At 33.8% G+C, this 20,130-nt stretch overlaps 1 long non-coding RNA gene across 1 annotated transcript in view; it reads right to left on the bottom strand.

Moving 5' to 3' along the window:
- LOC132525358 (uncharacterized) overlaps nucleotides 1-11,862 on the bottom strand; it is a 341,689-nt gene extending 329,827 nt beyond the window's left edge. Inside the window, exon 1 of the long non-coding RNA XR_009542226.1 lies at nucleotides 11,625-11,862. This is a non-coding gene — a long non-coding RNA (uncharacterized LOC132525358). The remainder of the gene's footprint in view (nucleotides 1-11,624) is intronic.
- Nucleotides 11,863-20,130: the final 8,268 nt, after the last annotated feature.

Below are 20,130 nucleotides of genomic sequence, written 5' to 3'. Positions count from 1 at the left end.
CTGACCTAGCAACTCTACTTCTAGATCTACTCACACTTATGTAAAATTGCATATATAAGAATTTTCATTACATATTTATTAGTATTTGCATATAAAATAAATTGACAAATAATTTTAAGACAATAATTATTTATATAAATTATGGTATATCTTTATTACAAAGTAAAGTATTCAAAAATTATATACTTTTTTGAATTGTAATGTAGACAACCAAAATTATTTTAAGAAAAAAAAGATATACTGTAACAATTTCAAAAAGGATGTACATACAAAATCCTGTTGAGGACGGCTACTTCTGAGAGGAACTAGAAGACATTTTAGGGCTTTTACTATATTCTTTTTATACTGCTCATTGTCAATTCTGCCATGTTAGGAAAAAAAGAGATGACAACAACAGTGTTCACTCTCCAGATTCTGACTTGTGAGAGCTGCTTCACCATGCAGTGGCCAGGCTGATAACACACCCAATGGAGCTGATCATTTGTATTCTATCATAAAGTATCTCAGGATCATATTTAAAGTAATTATTGGATAGCACTCCACTCTTTATCAATGAAGGACTAGAAAAAACTGTAAGTATTTGTTGTTACTGGAAAGTAATTCCTCTACAAAACAATGTCTTTTTAAATTAATCCTTAATATGATGTTTCTATTATTTTTACCTAGGGAAAAAAGATTAATAAGAAGATGTATCTATTTGCATTTGTGTTTTCTTTTTTCCTCTTGAAAAACTTGAATTACCCTAGTGTGTTTGTTTGAAATGAAAGGATAAAAGAACCTAATGATAGAGTAATTTCTTCAGATAAAAAAGAAATTGATCTCAGACCATTTATCTAAACATTGGCTAAAGGCAAACACTAACCAAATAAAGATTAACATTTGGAAAAGGTAGTTAATTTGAAAATAAATCAAGATAGTTGTCTTAACTTTTAAGCATCTATTAAAGTTGTAATATGTAGGAGACATCTGATCATGCATAATATCTGAGGAGAAAAATAAGAATGAGAACAAGAACACAATCATTTCTTTCTTCTAAATTAGTATTAATCAGAACTATATAATATATTTAAATAGATGGCATTTCGATATTCAGTCTGGGAAAATCAACCATGTATTTATATCTAAAGCCTATTATCTTATAAGACAACTACATGTAAAAAAGATAAAGAGACACTTTTGTTTCAGGTGAAATATCAACTCCAGGAATTTTTAAAAGTATCTCATGATATGAATACTTACTTAATCACATCCTCATTGAACAGTGTAAAACTGCTTTTTATCAGCTCCCTCTCCTGTCTGCTTTGTAGCTTTCTCCACCTTTCTTTTTCTCTCTGTCTCCAATATTTCCAGACCCAGCATAGTCTTACCACACTTTTTTGAAAGAGACTATTTTTTGTGAGATTTGTTTCTTCCATTTTTTTCTAATGTATCAAATCTTCTGCAATAATAAAATAATCTATATATATTGGAGGAAGTTGTTGATTGGTTGTACAGATACAAAGCATATACATATTTAAAGCAGCATATTAATCATAAAAGTATGTTGATAATAACTCTTATTGTCAGAGTAGCCAAGCCGAAAAAGGTAATATATCGAATATTACTTGTAGAAAAACGTATCTGTAAAATGTTTCAAACTGAAATCTTTTTATTTTTACTATTAAATCTAATGACAATTCACAATTTAAAAGACGTCCGCTATTTGTTTTAATGAATTAGCAGTAAATTAACATTTAATGATTGTAGCATGAGCCACTCTCACAATTTTTTTTAATTAACAAGAACATAATAAAAATGGAAGAAGAAAATAATTGGGGGAACTTATTATTTTCAAATGAATATTTCCTATACCATTTTGCAGTCACATGGGATTCAAAAACAATATTTGAAACATGTCCCTCTCCTACCAAAATAGAATCTATGCTCTAAATAATTTTGTAGAGGGACATTAAAGATTTCTTTTTTTTCAGGCAAATCAAAATACAATAAAATAAAAAAGACCCAAATCAAGTAATCTCTTTAAATATGTGTAAGTAAAATTAAGACAATGAAAAGAAAAGAAAGCACCTATGAACAAATTTACAAGATTGTGCCAAGAAATTACATGTGTTTCCTCATACTTGGAAAACTGGAATGATTGTACCCATGTATATTTATACAAAATTCAAATGATTTTTCTGCCTTTAAATATTTCTTGAACCTAAGTAAAAAATGAGATTTTTGTAAGTAACTAGACCTAAAGATATAAAGAAAATGATTTTGCCTCCTGATTCTACAGTCTCATTTCCTTCTTAAAAAAAAAAAAAAAGTGAGGTAGTAGTCAGTATCATTCTTTTACAGGAAAATAAATGAAATCTTAGAAAGGTTACCGTTTTGCTCAGGGAACCAAAAGGAAGCTGTTGAGCCAGAATCAAGCATGGGTGTAACAAGTCCATGTTCTTTCCATGGCTTCCCGATATGCCAGGAACATGATCTCTTGTCTCATTATCTCTTTTTGGTGGAATCTATCCTAAACTCACCTGTCCACACCTACAATTCTGTTTCAATTTTCCTCTTCATCAAAACCTCACATCGCACACAGCCAATGAATTACCGTTGATCAAAACCGAAAAGAAATCCTTTACTTTCATTGATTTCACCTCCCTTGCTTGAGAGATTAATAAACTGAGGAAGTGACTTGTCCACGTCACAGCAAGGCAAAAAACTGGGGCTGAACCTCATCATTTTTTTTTTAAATATTGGCTATATTCCCTGTGTTGTACAATATATCCTTGTAGCTTATTTTATTTATTTATTTATATATTTATTTTTGGCTGTGTTTGGTCTTCGTTGCTGCACACGGGCTTTCTCTAGTTGCAGTGAGTGGGGGCTACTCTTTGTTGCGGTGCACAGGCTTCTCACTGTGGTGGCTTCTCTTGTTGCGAAGCCAGGGCGTGGGCTTCAGTAGTTGTGCCTCATGGGCTCTAGAGCGCAGGCTTAGCAGTTGTGGCGCACAGGCTTAGCTGCTCCCCGGCATATGGGATCTTCCCAGACCAGGGCTTGAACCGTGCCCCCTGCATTGGCAGGTGGATTCTTAACCACTGCACCACCAGGGAAGCCCTGAACCTCATCTAATCTTAAAATAAATGGTTAATATCTTGCTTTCAACAAAATTCTTCAATTGTCTCCCAGAATCCTTTACATTTCCTCATTTGACATATATTAACTTTTTTGCATTACAAAGAGTTCTTTCTTTATATTAATTAACCTTTCTACTTCCTTCCCAACATCCACCTCATTTCTGCCTCTCTTCTCACCAACTGAAAAAGAGTCTTTGTCAATCCGTAACTGAAACTTCCTTCAAGTCCTAGTGTTTCTCATTTTATCTGGAAAGTCAGCTTAATCCATCCCCACAAAGACCATTTCTGTTCCTCCAAGGTCTTTAGAATTATATGACCAATATCTCAATAGCTATGCTTACTAGTACATTTTCTTGAGCTTCTTATTAAATTGTGTTGTGACAATTTTCCACCTCTCCATTGTCAGGGATCAAACCTCTTACTTCCTTTGGATCCCCAAAAGTAAATAGTACTGTAAACACTAATTTTGTGAGAAATACCTGTCCAAATAAATTACTCAGATAAAAAAGAAGATACACAGAATAATCTTTAAAGGATCATGGTCTATATATCTCAATATCACTTTCCACAATTAGAACAGCATTGCATCTCATATAAAAACAGAATATTTTGGTAGACACATAATTTAAGCTTATATGTTAGAATAGGAATTGAAGTAAAATCAAAATTTCTTCCCAGACTTATGTTTTTGATGTTTCTAACACTGTCATTTTTTTTGTCATTGAAAAGTAGGTTTTTTCTTTTATATTATCACAACTGCATGACATTTACTATCCTAATTTTGCATGTAAGGAAAGGTTAAGTAACATTTCTAAAATTACACAGCTAACAAATTGTAGAGCCAAGACTTAACCCTAAAATTCAAACACCAAATCCTCTAATCCATACTGCCTCTTTATATTAGATATATTACTATAATTATCAAAGTGATATTTACTACCTGCTCTGTTGCTACTATGACTACTACTATCTGGAAGAGACTGTGTAAGCAAAGCTTCACAGTTAATCCACCCCTGTAAAATAAGTATCACCAGCACCAGCACCATAAATATTCCATACTTAATAACTGAAAGAATTCAAGCTTATTTATAACAACATATAAGAATTGCATATTTTCACAGCATCTAAGCCATGTTCGTTTTACCATAAATTTGTCTATATCATCAAGAGACTAGATGGGTCTAAGATACTAAAGTTAGCACTATAATGAGATGTAGAAAAATAACAACATTCACTTGAAATGGTTATGTGAATCTTGGAAGAAAAAGTACTTCAACATAATTTAGGTAGTAGGAAGTAAATGCAGCAATTAGCGAAAGAACGCTAGCATGAAATAGTCTATGCGGGAAAGTCTCAGTAGGAGTAAACTAACAGCCGTCTCCAAAAGGAGAAGTATTGAAAATTTACATCTTAGCTGTATATACTATATAACTGCACGTTTCACACTGAATTGTATTCACCCTACGTGCTTATTTCCTCCACCAGCCCATGAACTACTTATTGCCCTTTATATTCTTACTTAACTATAACTGCCCACTATAGACCATTTGAGTGAGTGAAATAATGTAGAAATTGCTTTCAGTGTGAAAATAATTACATTTTTTAAATTTTACTCACTGAGGTATATACCACCAAGACCACATTAGGGAATGAAAAACAAACAAATACAGTCATAAGTTCTCAAACACATTTATGGTAAATTTTCATGAAATCAATTCTGGATCACTTAACTTAAATCTCAAGTAATCACTCTTTCCTACTAAGGTTACTGCTCTTTGAAAATACTGAAAATTTCAAGGTAAGTTGTAGGTGAGTAGATATCTAAAGACAGTAAAAATTCAAAGAATATTAAGGACCATTTATTCTTTGAAGTTGGAGAATATATTTTATATTTTCTACTAGGGTTATTTGCAAAGTTTGGTTATATTCATAGGGTAGAAAAAAACCTCAAATTAGCCATTAATCATTTCAGCCAGTCTTTCACCTCATCTTTAGTACATTAACTTGTCACCTTTAAATACTCAGTATTTAAAGGAAAAGAGAGTCTTAAAATATGAAGTCACCCCATAGGGACATACGAAAAGCTCTTGTCTTTGTCTAATACAATGAAAAGTTTGAGAGAAGACATCTGTAAAAATAATATTATATCAGAAACCCAGCAACATATAATTGCCTTTCCACTGAGTTGCACTGTGCCAATTTTACAGTTTATCATGTTCAGCTCTACAGAAGAAAATTTTTAGCATATACTCATTCTAAAATAATTTACATCATGTTATTAAAATTAAGCATAGAAGAACTTTGGTTTAGACACAATGATAACTAAATACTATTACAGGCTCAAATTTGCTCTCTGTTTAATTCCTTTATTATTATAACAGTAAAACTAGAATTTATATAAAAGTTGATATTTGAGTTCTAAAATTCAGAGAAATACTGCCTATTTCTAGAGAACTTCTACTTCAATTTCTGCTTTGCATTTTATTAAATGCTAAAATTGTTATAGACCTAAGGAAGCCCATGATTTAAATTTTATCCTAACTTGTCAATTAACAGGAATATTTTCTCCTTACATTTCTCATTGATTTTCTATTTCGTTTAGTGTCACATTAAACATGTATTACTGAAAAAAGCAACTGCCAATACAGAAAAAAAGTATTAACAAAAGAAATGGATAGTCCTTTATAAATATACAGTGGAAAAAATCAATTACATTTCTTTTCCTACTTGGGTTTTCAGGTTTCTTAACTGAAACTGTCAAAAACCTTCTCCCTTTTGACTTAGCTGCTGAGCGCACACTAAGCTCATTGTGAAAAAGTTCACATCTAGCAATTAAGTCGTCTAGACATTCAGTTTTTCGTTAAAAGAATATGGGTATAGCTGTTTCCTCTGAGTTAATATAAGTGGATTTTTAGTTTTCTAGTCTTAAAAGACAATGTTTTACAGATAACAAGTGGCAAAAAAATATTACATATACTTATATCCTAATCTTGAGTAGGTATCAAAATAATTAAGATTTTTACAGCAAGAAAAACGTATAAACTATAAAAATCTCTGACCTAGACATTAAAGAGAACTGGGTTCTAATTCCATCTTTTCCACCAAATGTTAAACATGTCACTTCACCTCTTTTATCTTTATTACTCTTCACATTAAATAAGTGAAAATATGAGCTCCGTTAAGGCTCCCCCCAACACTAAATGGTATTGTCACCTTTTTTCTAAGCGTCCTAATAATTTATTTATCAAAAATAACTCATGTGATTTGTGCTTATATTTAATGACATGCTTACTTAAGCATCAGAAACTCTCATTCACTAGCTCACACACGGTCATTAGAATAATGGCACTGAAAGAGGAAGAGTGTCAAATTATGAAGTTTAAGGTATCAATTAATAAAAGATATAACTTTTGAATTTCTTATCTTAAATATACTCAAAATTGACAAAATTAATCATCACTAACAAATAGTTTTATTAATTTTTTAACATAAGAGACTATATTAAGCTAGTCTATATCTTTTAGATAAGAATATAAAGAGGAAAGTTTCAAAATAACAAAATAAGACAAAACCTTTCTAGAAAACAAGAATTCTTTTTAAAATTCCTACTGTAACCTGTATTTTCCAATTAATATTCATCTTCATCATCAGGGATTTCATATTATTCTGTCATTTTAGGGGCTATAAAGTACAATAGGATCTTATCAAATACTGTATCATTTAAAACTCAATTCTTGTATAAAACTGAAATGGGAGAACTTAGGATAATTAAAATTAAACTCTTTGTTACCTTTACTTTCAGAAAATTTTGTTCTTTAATACATATAAACATGAAATTAAATATATGAGACAACAAAGATGAAAGTTCATATACTTAAAAGTAAATTTTTCACCAAATAAATGTACCATTTCTCTACTAGTTATCTCCTAAACACAAACTACTGCAACTAGTGAAATATTTGTGAAAATACAATAAGAATCTTGCTTATGACTCTAGACATTATAACTATAATTACCCTATTATGAAATCTCTCTCAATAAGAGCCCCTTAATTTTTTTTTAGCCTCATGATGAATGTTTCTGCCAGTATTATGACTATCAAGAGAAAGAGAATTTCAGTCTACCTTTTATCACCTAACTGATCAGCAAAATTTCTCTTCCTAAACTCCATATGCTATAATTACTTTACTGGATCATAATGGAAAATGAGATGATTTTCTTCTTGAGCATTTAGTAGCTAGAAGAATGATAAGGATCAGATTCTTATTCCCCCTCATAAAATGTTTATGCATATAATTACACTTTTCCAGTCAACAGTCACAAACAAGAGTTTTTGATCACTCAGATGAATGAAATACTTTCATCTTCCTCCTTGCCCCATATACAATTGCTCAAATTTTGGATAACGTTCAAATTAGCCACTTTAACCCTTAAGCAGGTCTATATTTTAGAGTAAAGACACAAACTGTAAAGGTATGTTTGTGGGGAAGCTTATACAAATACCTTAATACTTTGTTTTCTATCAAAATTTCAATTTTTTTGGTTTATACAAGTGAATATAAGAAATATTTGGAAGCATGACTGGAGTAAGAGTAACTGTGCAAGTCCTACCAGATCTTTTAAGAGAAGTCCACTTGTTAAAAATAAATAAAAAGTGGTATCCACAGGGAAGCAAGTTATTTAGGTCATTATGGATTTTTAAGGGACCACAGAGAAAATAAGAAGAAAAATCAGTTCTGCAACTGTGTTGTTAAATGCATTCAATAAAACATTTTTGGAATTGTTTAAAAATGACAGTGATCACAAGGAGTTCCAGCTCAAGAAACGCATGGTAAAATAACATGACCGTACTTTCTAAAGTTTCTCACAAATGAAAAATCTCACACTACTTTATATTAGATTAAGAAGTAGTGGATTCATTGATTTTTTGATTTCCACAAAAAGGACAGAACTTTGATTTATTTTTCAGAATTACTTTATTGCCTATTTCTGGAGTTCCATTTCCCTGTACTAGAGAAAAGAAGAGCTTCCATAGTTTGGCTGACTCTTAAGTCTTATAAGCTCATGTTTCCACTGAAACATTTAAGAAGTCTATAAGGTCAAAAATACAACATGTGATACTCTGTAATATGAAATTAAAGACTGTGTTTTAACTTAAGGGGTTGACAAGGATGAAAATGCTCAATATTTAGCTTATACACATATTTACAGCAGGTAAAACATAAATGAAGTTAAATACATAGTCATATCAAGTTCATGGGAAATAATTTAATACCACCACATGACTTAAAAAAATTTAATATCTTCCTAAAATGTAAATATATAATAAAGCCATTTAAAAAATTATTCTCATATCCACTGTATCAGTGCAACACTACCAAATTTGTTTTATTCATTTTCATGAAAATAATTAACAAAAAAACTGTTCAAAGTATCTGGGAAGAATATAAACTGATAATATTCCATTTATCACAACTTTTCTAATGTTATACACTTGAATATCAAAAAAATAGTAGAGGAGAAATTAATTGAAAGGATCTGGGTAGAGATATGAGATATTGTTCGTAATCCTTTTTAATCCTAAATCTTAAGTGTTACATAGCTTTTATATACTTCATTACTTTTTAAATGCACCAGTCTCTAATGCAGAGCTATTGATCACAAATGCTCAGAAAACAGACCTCACAAAGATTCTACCGCTTTGAGCTTCCGACCAGCCTCTTTCCTGCTATAAAGTGCTAAGAAGTTCATGTAACATATAAGCACAGCCTTGTAACACTAATTTAAAATATCTTGTCAGAAATACAAACCTCTCTTACTTTATGTTTGTATCTTCAGTAATAAGAAATGAATAAATCTGAGCTCTTGAAGTCAGAATTTTGAGAAACCAAATTATATAAATGTGTGGGTCTATTTAAATTAAGAGAAATAAATTTCCGACCTCTTAGTAAACAAATTTTTTAATCATATTTAAAAAGATAGACAATTCAAAGACTACAGGTAAGTAAAATATGTGTGGTAGGATGGATTCAGCATATCACACTGTATTTTAAGCATCTTGGCCTCATCAAATTCCTAAATTAGTTTTTAATGGATGGGGAACAGTAAACTCTGCTATAAAACTTTGTCTTAGCCAATCGAACTTAAATATAGTTAAATCAACTTTAACCTATTACAGCCATCCAGACAAGTTTTCACTTTTTTTAACTGCATAAAATTATATCTTTGTTTTACCTAGAAGTAAGACAAACTCCCAAAATGACTTGGCTAGCATAGCATGCCCTTACTTTCTCCATCTAGATAGCCCTCTATCCTTTACTGACACCCTCTGGTCCTGATCACTAAGTCAGTTTTGACATTAAACCACACTCCAACCTCTTCCCTGAAATATAAATATATAAATATATATTTATATATATTAATATATATAAATATATATTAACCAGACCTGTTCCATTTTTAATAGATAGTGTTACTTAATTGGACACATAAGATTAAACTTTCACAAGAAACTAATTTTAATTATTTTAAAAAATAAACATAGCTTATGTATACATTCAAGGTGTGATTTTTCATCTTCCTAACTTAATAAAGATTTCAGACCACCTAATAGTTGAAGTATTGCTCACTTTGGGAAACACTAAGGTATTTCAGCAATCTACTTAAAAATCCCACGACTGTAGCTTTTCAGATGTATTTTCAAATGCATCCTCCCATGCATGTGCCTCAGAATTTACAGGCAAAATCTGGCATTTAGTTAATCTATTGGGGTAATGTTCTCTTTTCTAACTTTTGAGAATTCAAACTTTCCATCAGTTGTATATGGAATCAAAGATAAATCCAAATGAACAGTTTTTCCTCCTCATTTTTTAGTTTTCAGAAGTTTTAAATAAGAACAATTTAAAAGCTCAATTTAAAAACACTGGCACTTACATTGTAACAAGCATTTCACTGATTTTTTGTTTTCAAATATGCTTTAATACCATCTCACCACACTCCAGCTAAGTTACTTTTCTATTTTATTTTTTATATCACATTTCCTTTTTTAACTTTGAATTTTGTTCTTTGTTTCCTTCACTAGCCTTACTTGGTCTTCGTAACATCTTTTATTTTTTAGTCATTTGTTTTATGTAATGTATTGTTGCATAGTCACTGTTTATTTCCACTTGAATCAAAAGAACATATACCTGTCAAGTTTGAGACTCAATATACTGATCCACATAAAACTTATAATAATTTGAATATGAAGTAGGAAAATATGCCAAGAAACATTTGTGAGTGGCTTAAAACTGATTACAGGCACTTTGAAAATAATTATTACCTAATCATGACTAATTATTTTATGTTTAGGGTCACGATATTAATCACGATGAACTCTTTTAAGCTTGCTGTGATAGTCCTAAGTTATTTTGGCAGTCCTGTTGTAGTTCAACAGTAATCAAAAATACCTCTATTAATTTGAAAATTTGATCACTATTTATTTGTTTGTAGTTTTAAATGCTAGTATCCTAATGTACATCTCTTTCTTTCATCCTTATTTCCAGCTAAAATTGAGAATCAAGGTAGAAGTTTGCCATCTCTATATGATTTTATCTTTTAAATTAAGAAAAAACCTTGATGAACTGAACACAGGTAAGGCACTTCACATACAACAGTTTAAAAGTTTTTTGTTTTTTTTTTGCTTCCAAACCTGTACTTTAATTAGCACATTGATTACATTTTTCATGCCAGAGAGGTTATGAAATGTAAAAATAAAATAATTCTAAAATAAATAAGGGATTTGTGGCTTTTCAAAATAAAGTTAATTAAAACAACTTAAAATTTTTGAGGTTGTACACTATGTTCATATATATGCAAATTAATATCCTCTCCCATTTTTAATAAAAAACTCAATAAGGGTGTCTAAACATATTTTTATTATCTTTTAAAAAATCTGTCACATTCCTACACAACACTGAGAAAACACCTCACCATAATGCAAGATACTGTTTTTCAGTCTCTCGAACTTTGTAGAACTCCACTTATAGAGCTACTGAATTTAACAAGTTGTTGCACTGCCAAACGCCCAGTTATCTGGGCTCTATTCTCACAAACACACTCCACAGTCAGAAGATATACATCCAGTAGCTGAGAAAGACATTTTATTTTTTGAACATTTAGTTTCTTTTGTAGAAAAATTCTTACCCTCTCCTCGCATCTGTCACCTTACAGTTTAGCTGTAGGAATTGTTTACTCTCATTCTGGATGACATTATAAGACAACACAAATAGGTTATATTTAGTCTTGCTTCAACTTTTCTGACCTGAAATCCCAGCAGAGAAAAATAACATGTTTGATTAAAAACAACAACAACAAGCAGCTTTATGTGACAGTTTTTAAATTCTGGCAACACGGCAAGAAAGGATGGCTTTGCAGAAGCGAGCGTGTCACAAACTGTCAGCGCCTGGGAGACCAAGTGCACAATCACAGACAGCAGTCACCGGCGAAGGAATGCCAGCCACTTACCAAGCAGACGCCAGACTCCCCTGTCCTTCGTCCGTGACTCTTAATTCCCGTCTCCCATCCTCCTGCCCGTCGTCACAGTTCAAATGGAGCAGTTGCTCGGGTCCTCCCCAGCCTGTGGCAGAAGACAACTGCCGAGTTTTTAATCTTTCAGAGGGAATCCTCCACCTCGCCCGGCAGCTCCCTGAGGAGGGGACCCAGGCAACACATCCTTCACGCCGGGCGCTTTCAGTGCACTTTAGAGGCCGCCTCCTCGTAGTCACGCTCTCCAGCTCGGTAGTTGGTTATATTCGGAAGTAGGTGCGGCGCCTCCTGTCGCTGGAGCGTTTGGGGCCCGAGCGTTCCGGCCAATGCGTCAGCGCGGCCCGCGCGCCGCGCCTCTGACTGGCTATGCGGCCCCGCGCGGCCCGCGCCCCTCCCCGCCCCGGCCCCCGCCCCACTGCCGCCTGCGCCTCCCCGCCGCCAGGCTTCAGTTAGTGCATCCCGGGGCGTGTAGGTCCCTTTGCCTCTAGAAGGGTTTTCTCTGAGTCTCTACGCGCCTCGCTAGTCTGCTGCTATTTCCCTCCGCGCCTAACTCCGGATCCCGCCCCGCCCCCGTTTTCTGACCCGCAACATTCCCGAATTTCAATCACAGATTCCAGCACAGACACGACGGCGACAGACCGCACGGGGCATCTCGGATGAGTCCCTTGCCCTCTCGCCGGCTGCCGTCTCTCTTCTCTACGATTCCCAGAGTCAGGCGCCTTTACCTCCCGCGGCAGCACCGACTGCTGCGTTCCCTGAGGTTGGCTCGAGAGTGGACTTTCCCACTTTGGAGAATTTCCTCAGGTCCTGCCTTGGAAGCACTTGTCTTTGTTTATACACTTGCGAGTTTTATCTCTGGACTGTTAGACTCACTGTTTTTATTTCTCCTTGATTCCCCGCCCGCCCCAGGGTCACTTCTAAATAAGCTAAGGAAATAGTCGGCTTAGCCTCAGACAGCAGCCCCTTTCTTTTCTGAATTTTTATATCGCAATGGATGTAATTGGAAACAACACAGGTAGTAAATCCACAGTGTGGCAGCTTTAGTGCCATTGTTCAGCCAGTCCTCCTTCTACTTTTCTTCTCTCTGAGTCCTTCTCTAATTCTCCGCATTCCTTTGATGTAATTGTTTGTTAAATTATGTTACATTTCTTTTGCAATATATTTCCATAGATCATGGAGTTAGCACCCATCCCTAATGGGAAGGCAATCCCACATACTGTTTGCTATTTCTGTATGTCCATCTCTGAAACTGTGTGAGAGCCTCAGTTCACACCCGCTGCCGGCTGGTGTGCGCTTTTCATGTGTGTTTGAGTCCAGCCTGACCCTGCACTGAGGCTGATTCTTCTGCTCACTTAATCCCCCGTTGGGATCTCACTGGATCTAATTGGCAAGGAGAGTACAGTGCCATGCAGCCTGTAGCTGGAAACCTTCCTACCACTAGCTCTGTGTTCTTGATTTTGCAGCTTTTCTGGTAATTAAAATTAGTCTTTTTCATGTTTCTTGGTTTCTTCTCATTCATCCACACATGTTGTACAAACAGCCAGTCTCTGCTTTTAATGGCTACCCTCAGGATCTGGGCTGATTTCTTGTTCCATAGCAAAGACAAATTGTGTGCTCACATTTAATGCTTCTCTACCCTTCTGTACTTTTAATTTTCTTTTTCCCACTTTCCCGTAATTACGTTATTTTCTTTATGTGTTAACTGAGGGACTGTTTCCGAGATTCGACTTCTCTGGGCTTTTTCTCTGCTTCTCTGGCTCCACTCCAGCATCAGGCTGTTGGTTCACAGAGAGAATCACCAGGACTTTTATAACCTCTTTAAATATATCACAAAATAGATTGAAAGTCTAAGAGCTTAAAGTATTTTTTTATTGTGCAATGGGTTTTTTGTCTTTAAATGTTTATTATAACTGAGCACATTTAGCCTTGGGATACAGAGGTTGAACTTGCTTATAGTTTGCTCCACTTCCTAGAACACCTTTATATTACATGTGATTTGATAACTGGCATTTGACTCATTCTCTCCTGTAGTTCATGTATTTTCTTTCAACTCGTGTTGTTTTAGAAAGGATTTAAATTGGCTTTCAGAATTTTTTTCAATTAAAAAATTAATCAAAAATGTAGGTCAGTCACATCAAGACATAGGGTAAAGTGGTAGTATAGTAGGAGAGATATACCAGGAATGAGCCAGGAATGAGGTTTAGAGAGAAAAATTCATTTACATTTTGTTAGAAATGGCCTTCAGTTTGCCTTGAAGATAGTAGGCAATGTAAAGAAGGAAACACTGTCAGTCACATGATTCATGGTACCCTCCCACAATTAACATGAACAAGGAAATTTATGTTTTAAATAATATAGATGGATTAAATCTTTCTCCTTTTTTAATAAAAGATTCTTTATAAAGGCTTATGATGTTTTTGACTTTTTATAAAGGAAGTGATATTATTACAAGAATTGGGCAGAAACATATTTGTGAAACAAAGAGATGATGTAATAGCACTTTTCCTTTTGAGAGCATCTGATAATTTAGAGGGAAAGAAAGGAAAGGATGAATCTGGTTAATTTCTGTTATTTCAAATTTAGAATGTTAACTTCAATCATTAAGGGTCACTGGGTCATATGGACACATTTCATCAAGACTCAGGATGTGTGACTATATTTATTTTCATTTCTTTTATAATTTATACTGTTCCATTTAATAATATTAGACAATTCTATATTAATACTATATATTCTACATTAACATCCACAAATGTGCTATATGTTGATATATTAGTCTTTTTGACTTATACATCTTCCTGAAAAATTTGGAATTTTGCTATGATGTAGTTTATCTTTGTGCTGCATGTTGTTAAATTGTTGTGTTTGGAAAGTGAGGGCTGTATGGATCATGTTCACCTTGGTATCTTATCATATCCACAGGGTTCAAGTATACGCAGTTCAACATTTGAAATTAGAAAAACAATGCATTAAGTAGAAAGCAGAAAAAAAATTTCCTTGTAGGAGGTCTGCCAAGAAGAAACTAACTCATGTTTTTCAAATCTTCTCACATGCATCATAACTAAGATTTTCTCTTATTCTCATGTGAAAATGGGATTTTAAAATATTGTCCTGACTTACAATTGTAATTAAAAGACATGAGTATTCATTCCCTCTTATAAAATGCTAATGCTGTTTACTTTGAAAAGTCATTATTAAAAGCTCTTATGTTTCTCTTTCAGAATGTTACTGACATTTTTTAAATAACCAGCTCATAGTCTTCCCTGATAAAATAGCATTTGAATGTTAAATCAATTAAAATACTGTTTAAGTGGTTTAGTGGGTCATTTTCTCCATACTATGGTTAGGGTACCTGGATCTAGCTGTCATGTTGCTTATCTGAGCTTGTTGTCTTTGTGTAAATGTCTTAATCTCTTTATCTCCTGGTCTCCAGTGGGCAAGTGAGCAGATGCAGCACATCTGTAGCAGCTGAGTTGCCTCTAAGCTTTTGTCTTATTTGTGTTACAGATTTTTTTCTTTAAATCATGCCCTCTTTTTTCTCTCCTTTCATATGACTCAGAGTTCTAGGTTCTTGTTAAAAGAACATAACTAAGGTTATATCCCAACAAATTGTACCATAAAACATAGGGAAACACAGAGCAATACTCTATTCAGGTTCAGTCCTTTTTCTTGGATCACCTTCTTTGCTTAATAAAGCCACTTTCAGCATTTGCATATTCTGTTTTGATGTGTTAGTCCTCTATACTCTGTTAAAAAGAATAGTGAGGGACTTCCCTGGTGGTCCAGTGGTAAAGAATCCACCTTCCAATGCAGGGGACTTCTGTTCGATCCCTGGTTGGGGAACCAAAATCCCCCATGCCCCAGGGCAACTAAGCCCGCATACCACAACTACTGAGCCCGTGTGCCGCAAACTACAGAGCCCATGCACCACAACTAGAGAGAAGCCCTCACCACAATGAAATATCCTGCGTGCCACAACTAAGACCCAATGCAGCCAAAAAGAAAAGAAAAGAAATAAAATGTCAAATAAAAAATTTAAAAGAATAGTGAATGTGAAAATACTTAGAAATAAAATTAAACACATTAACATATTGCACTGTCCGTATACACTAGTATTCCCTATAAATATAAATAAAACATGACGATCCAAAATTAAACTTTTACTTGAACTGGACAACATATGATGATTTTAATTTTATTTTAGGTTTCTTAGAACATCAGTTTTAATATTTACATCACAGCTGTTTTGTGAAAGCAGAAATAAACATATCTTAATCAGACTTGGAAAATATACTGACTTAATTAATTTAACAGCTGCTTCAGTTACCAACACTAAAGAACATAGCCTTCTTTGAGGATGTCTTGATAACATCTGCAACCACAGCCATCAAGCAGTGTGAGAGAGAGAGCTCTAATTTGACTGTTTCAATGATCATAGTGCCAGCTTTTGCTTACAGAGGCTGTGGACATAACTGACCTCCTGTAAGTGGTCCTCATGTTCACCCTCTGTGACATCTTGGTCTAACAAAAATGTTCTTCCTTAGGAAAGAGCAAAAAAACACTGGCAGTTAAACTAAGATTTTAGAAAACAGGGGTAAAAGATGAAATCTTATGAATTTAAAGGTAAAGTTTACTTATTATTAGTTTCCATTCAGTAGCTTCATTTAGATAAGCACTTACATTTTTTTTCTTAGATCAGCCTTCAGTATAAGAATGCCGATCAATTTTAATACACTTACTTTTATAGATATCTAATTTCCATTTTGTATAACACTCCATTACCAAGATCTTCTCATATAAAGCTGTTTCTGTAAAGAAACAAAACCTAGGATCTCTCTGTTTGTGAACTCATGTCTCCAAATAGTCTCTGTTTACACGCCAATCTTCTCAATCTGGGATAAAAATTTCTAATGACTTCTTATATTCTGTCTAATTGACTTTAAAGGATTTTCTTATGTGTATTGCACCTTACTTTCCACTTATTTCCTGTCTCCCAGATACATTAACTAGACTTTTCTTTGACTTTTTGAGCCAAATTGGAATAATCTTCCTTCAAAAAATTTTTGCTATCAAATACTATACTCATCTTTCTTCAGCTCTTCCTAACCTCTTTTATATCTGGACTCATATTTTTTTTTTCCTAATTCGTATTTATAATTCAGCTTAAGAATTTTATATAGGTCTTTCTATATAGAACTAGACTGTATGCTTCCTGTGGACCAGCAACTAAATTTCCCCCACACTCTGATTAAATGTGTATTCAAACTTCTTTATTGGTTGGGTATTGTACATATAGGAAACCTCATTTGTCCGTCTGAGATGCACTCCAGCAGACTGCATTATGCAGAAGCAGAACATTTTCACCACCTACTTTTCTGTTCACCAGTAAACCTGTAGTTAGCATTGTTACCACTAGATGGCACTCATGTTCTAATTAGGAGTGTCATTTAGGTTCTGTCCTGGGGATTTTCTGATTTTTTTAGGGAACTCAGAGGAACCCCCAAATTAGCAATTGAGGCTATAAGAAGGGTTATGTATAAACAACTTAACATACAGCATCTAATAAACACATCATGAAGTTGCAATGTGTCAAATGTTTAATAGGTGATCTTGCATTTAAAGTAAGAGCTATCAACATTGGTTGAGGGCTAACTATACGTTAGGCATTGAAATAGGTATGCTTTAGATGAACTGTCCATTTTATCTTAATAGTCTAGCTGAAACTCAGACTCAAGTAACCTGTGTCCACCATGTGTTCTTAACCAGTTAACTAAAGCAACCCCTATTTTAATTAGAGTAAATCAATCAAATCACCACTTAAAAAGTACCAGATGCAAAGAACAGACCTCGTGTACAGAGAATCCAATAAATGGAAAATAATTTTAGCACAAGTGCATAACAAGATAAATGCCATATTAAACTTATTAGTTGGCACTTATTAGCTGGCAATTTATGGCATTCTTGTTTATTCTCAGGGACATATGATTCATTCAAGTGACATTTATTAGGAACTTAGTATTCCAAGCACTATACAAAGATGAATAAGAGGTTTTAACAAAACTTTTGTTTCAGCACTTCAAAAAGTGAAATCTCTCATTCTAGTGTTTTGCCTAAATAATACTTGATTCAACATGCTGATTGGCACTTGACAGCCCAGGATTTTGGGGGAAAATACATAGTTTTCACAATAAGTGCTGTTTTGTTCAGAAGAGATTGCATTTTTGTGTTCCAAATGTATTTGTTATCAATTCTATTTATACCAGGTTTGCTCTTTGTAAATTAAAAGAAAAAAAATCAGTTTCCTGTCACCATGTCAGCTTCAGCCTGGTACCCAGAAATTGGGCTATGTTCTTTCTACCTGACCCCCCACCAACCTTCACTCATGGTAACTGGTAACAGTGAAGGGATTAGGACTCCACTGGCAATTGTTTTCTTAACGAAGGAGGCCCCCTCTGGAATAGCTGCTTTGGCTTTGCTGCTGACAATGGTAAAAACTTGCTTTTTGTCTGTGAAATTTTGAGATATAATTTATAAGCTATGCAAGTACAGACATAACACCAATATTTTGTGCTTAAATAGCACCTTTCTTGTAAGAATCCCAGGCCCATTTAATATAGTAATAAAATTAATCAATATGGTATCACTCCATGACACCACTTTTATACACCTCTCATTATTTCCTGTGTCACATCATTTACATATGTACACAAACTTTATATGAAAGGAGAGAATCATACTCTGTGAACTTGCTTTCAGTTGCAATTGGTGAAGAGATATTCCTAATGAGATGAAAATAAATTATTGTACTTCAGGTCCCCAAGTACAAAATAATGCAATTTTATTATCAAACATTAACCGATTCTTAATTACTAGCTGGCACAGGGCTGACAGTCTCGTAGTGAAGAGAGAGGAGTCTCTGTTGGACAGTCCCAAGGAAAACCAGAAGGCTGAACAAGGTGGCATCATGTCAGCTCAGACTTGTGCTAATGAGATAGCAGATACTGATAAGAACCCAGCAGCAGAAGAAATCATATCAAAACACACTGGAAAACAATATGAGACAAAAATAATTGACAATGTTTGCTGAAAAATGACAGCAGTAGGTGTTCTACACTGATAGTGAGCCTTAGGACAATGCCACCAACATTGAAAAGCCCTGAAGGGTAAAAGCATGGTTGTTTTACTGTGGAAATCAGCACAGTTAATGTGTAATGATCTATTAGTATTAGTGATAACTGAATGTTTGGCTAGGAGAACTTTGAAAACTTTAATAGAAAAGTCATTAAATTAGAGCTTTTTCAGTATTAGATGAATAATGGGAAAAAAATCTTCAGTTTTCTGACCAAAAAATTACTCTTTTAATAAGGGTAAAAATAACCCAATTTCCAGATTCATGGAGGACTCACAGGGAGGATTGAAACTCTATAGGCTATTTCCACTCCAGGCCACCACCTCTGCTTCCCAGGTCGAGTTTGCCTGTTGGTAATCCCTTGCACACGTTCTCCTGGCGAAGCAGAGGACACTCATGACAAGCTACATCTATCCACACCCAAAACAGGATTGCATATTCTGTCCTCCCTTTCTTTTTCTTTATCTGTATTCCCATATGACCTGAATTAGAGTTCCAGCTCCCCTGATTCTCTTAGACTGAGTAATATAAACATGAACCTTATCCTGATTTATTCTCAACTGTATTAGTTACTTCAAAATAATATAAGATCTTTGTGAAGGGATAGAAAATACATTTTTTTCTTTTTAAATTCTAAATTGTTGACTTTGATATAATTTGTAATTGAGTAAACCGTGTTTATGCTTTATTTTTTACTAACTCTTGACTGCAGACTGTGCACACAAGTATTTTTTAAATGAAAGCACAGGAACCATTTTAATGCTGAAAAAGTTAACATGGCATAAAAAAGCAGGAGGCATTCTTTCTGATAACTCAATTGGAGTTGTCTTCTTAGTGGGATTACTGTCTTGCTTACCAAGGGCAGAGCTGAGTCTACTAGAAATACCCAAGTACATTAAGCTTGTCTTTCTCTATATACTTAGATTTGAGGTTGCATTCTTTTGTTTCTGTCACACACCAGTGTCATGATTATTTTCTATAAAAAGAAGTTTCCAAATAAGTATCTTCAATTCTTATACAAAAGTTCAAACAAACTCAAAACATTTTAATGTTAAACTCTCAGAGCAATTTGGGTGTTAACAAAAATCACATTCTCAACTATAAACCCTTCTGAATATATAATATACTTACCAGTTAAAAATTAAAAATAGAAGAGAGCAGTGTTCCAAGTGTTTCTTGAATTATACTTCATATAAGAAATTATTTATTTATTCTATTTCCTATCTAGGGATTTATTATTTTACATTAAGTATTACTTAATGACCTTTTATTTAAGGAAAGAGTTCTGAAATAAATTTTTATTTACAGGATTCCTAATTTGTAGTTCATTTTACCACTGATACTCGGATAGCTATA

The sequence above is a fragment of the Lagenorhynchus albirostris genome, chromosome 9 (assembly GCF_949774975.1).
Source record: "Lagenorhynchus albirostris chromosome 9, mLagAlb1.1, whole genome shotgun sequence".
Taxonomy (NCBI): domain Eukaryota; kingdom Metazoa; phylum Chordata; class Mammalia; order Artiodactyla; family Delphinidae; genus Lagenorhynchus; species Lagenorhynchus albirostris.
Note: the sequence above shows the minus strand (reverse complement) of the source record. Positions and strands in the feature narration are given on the sequence as shown.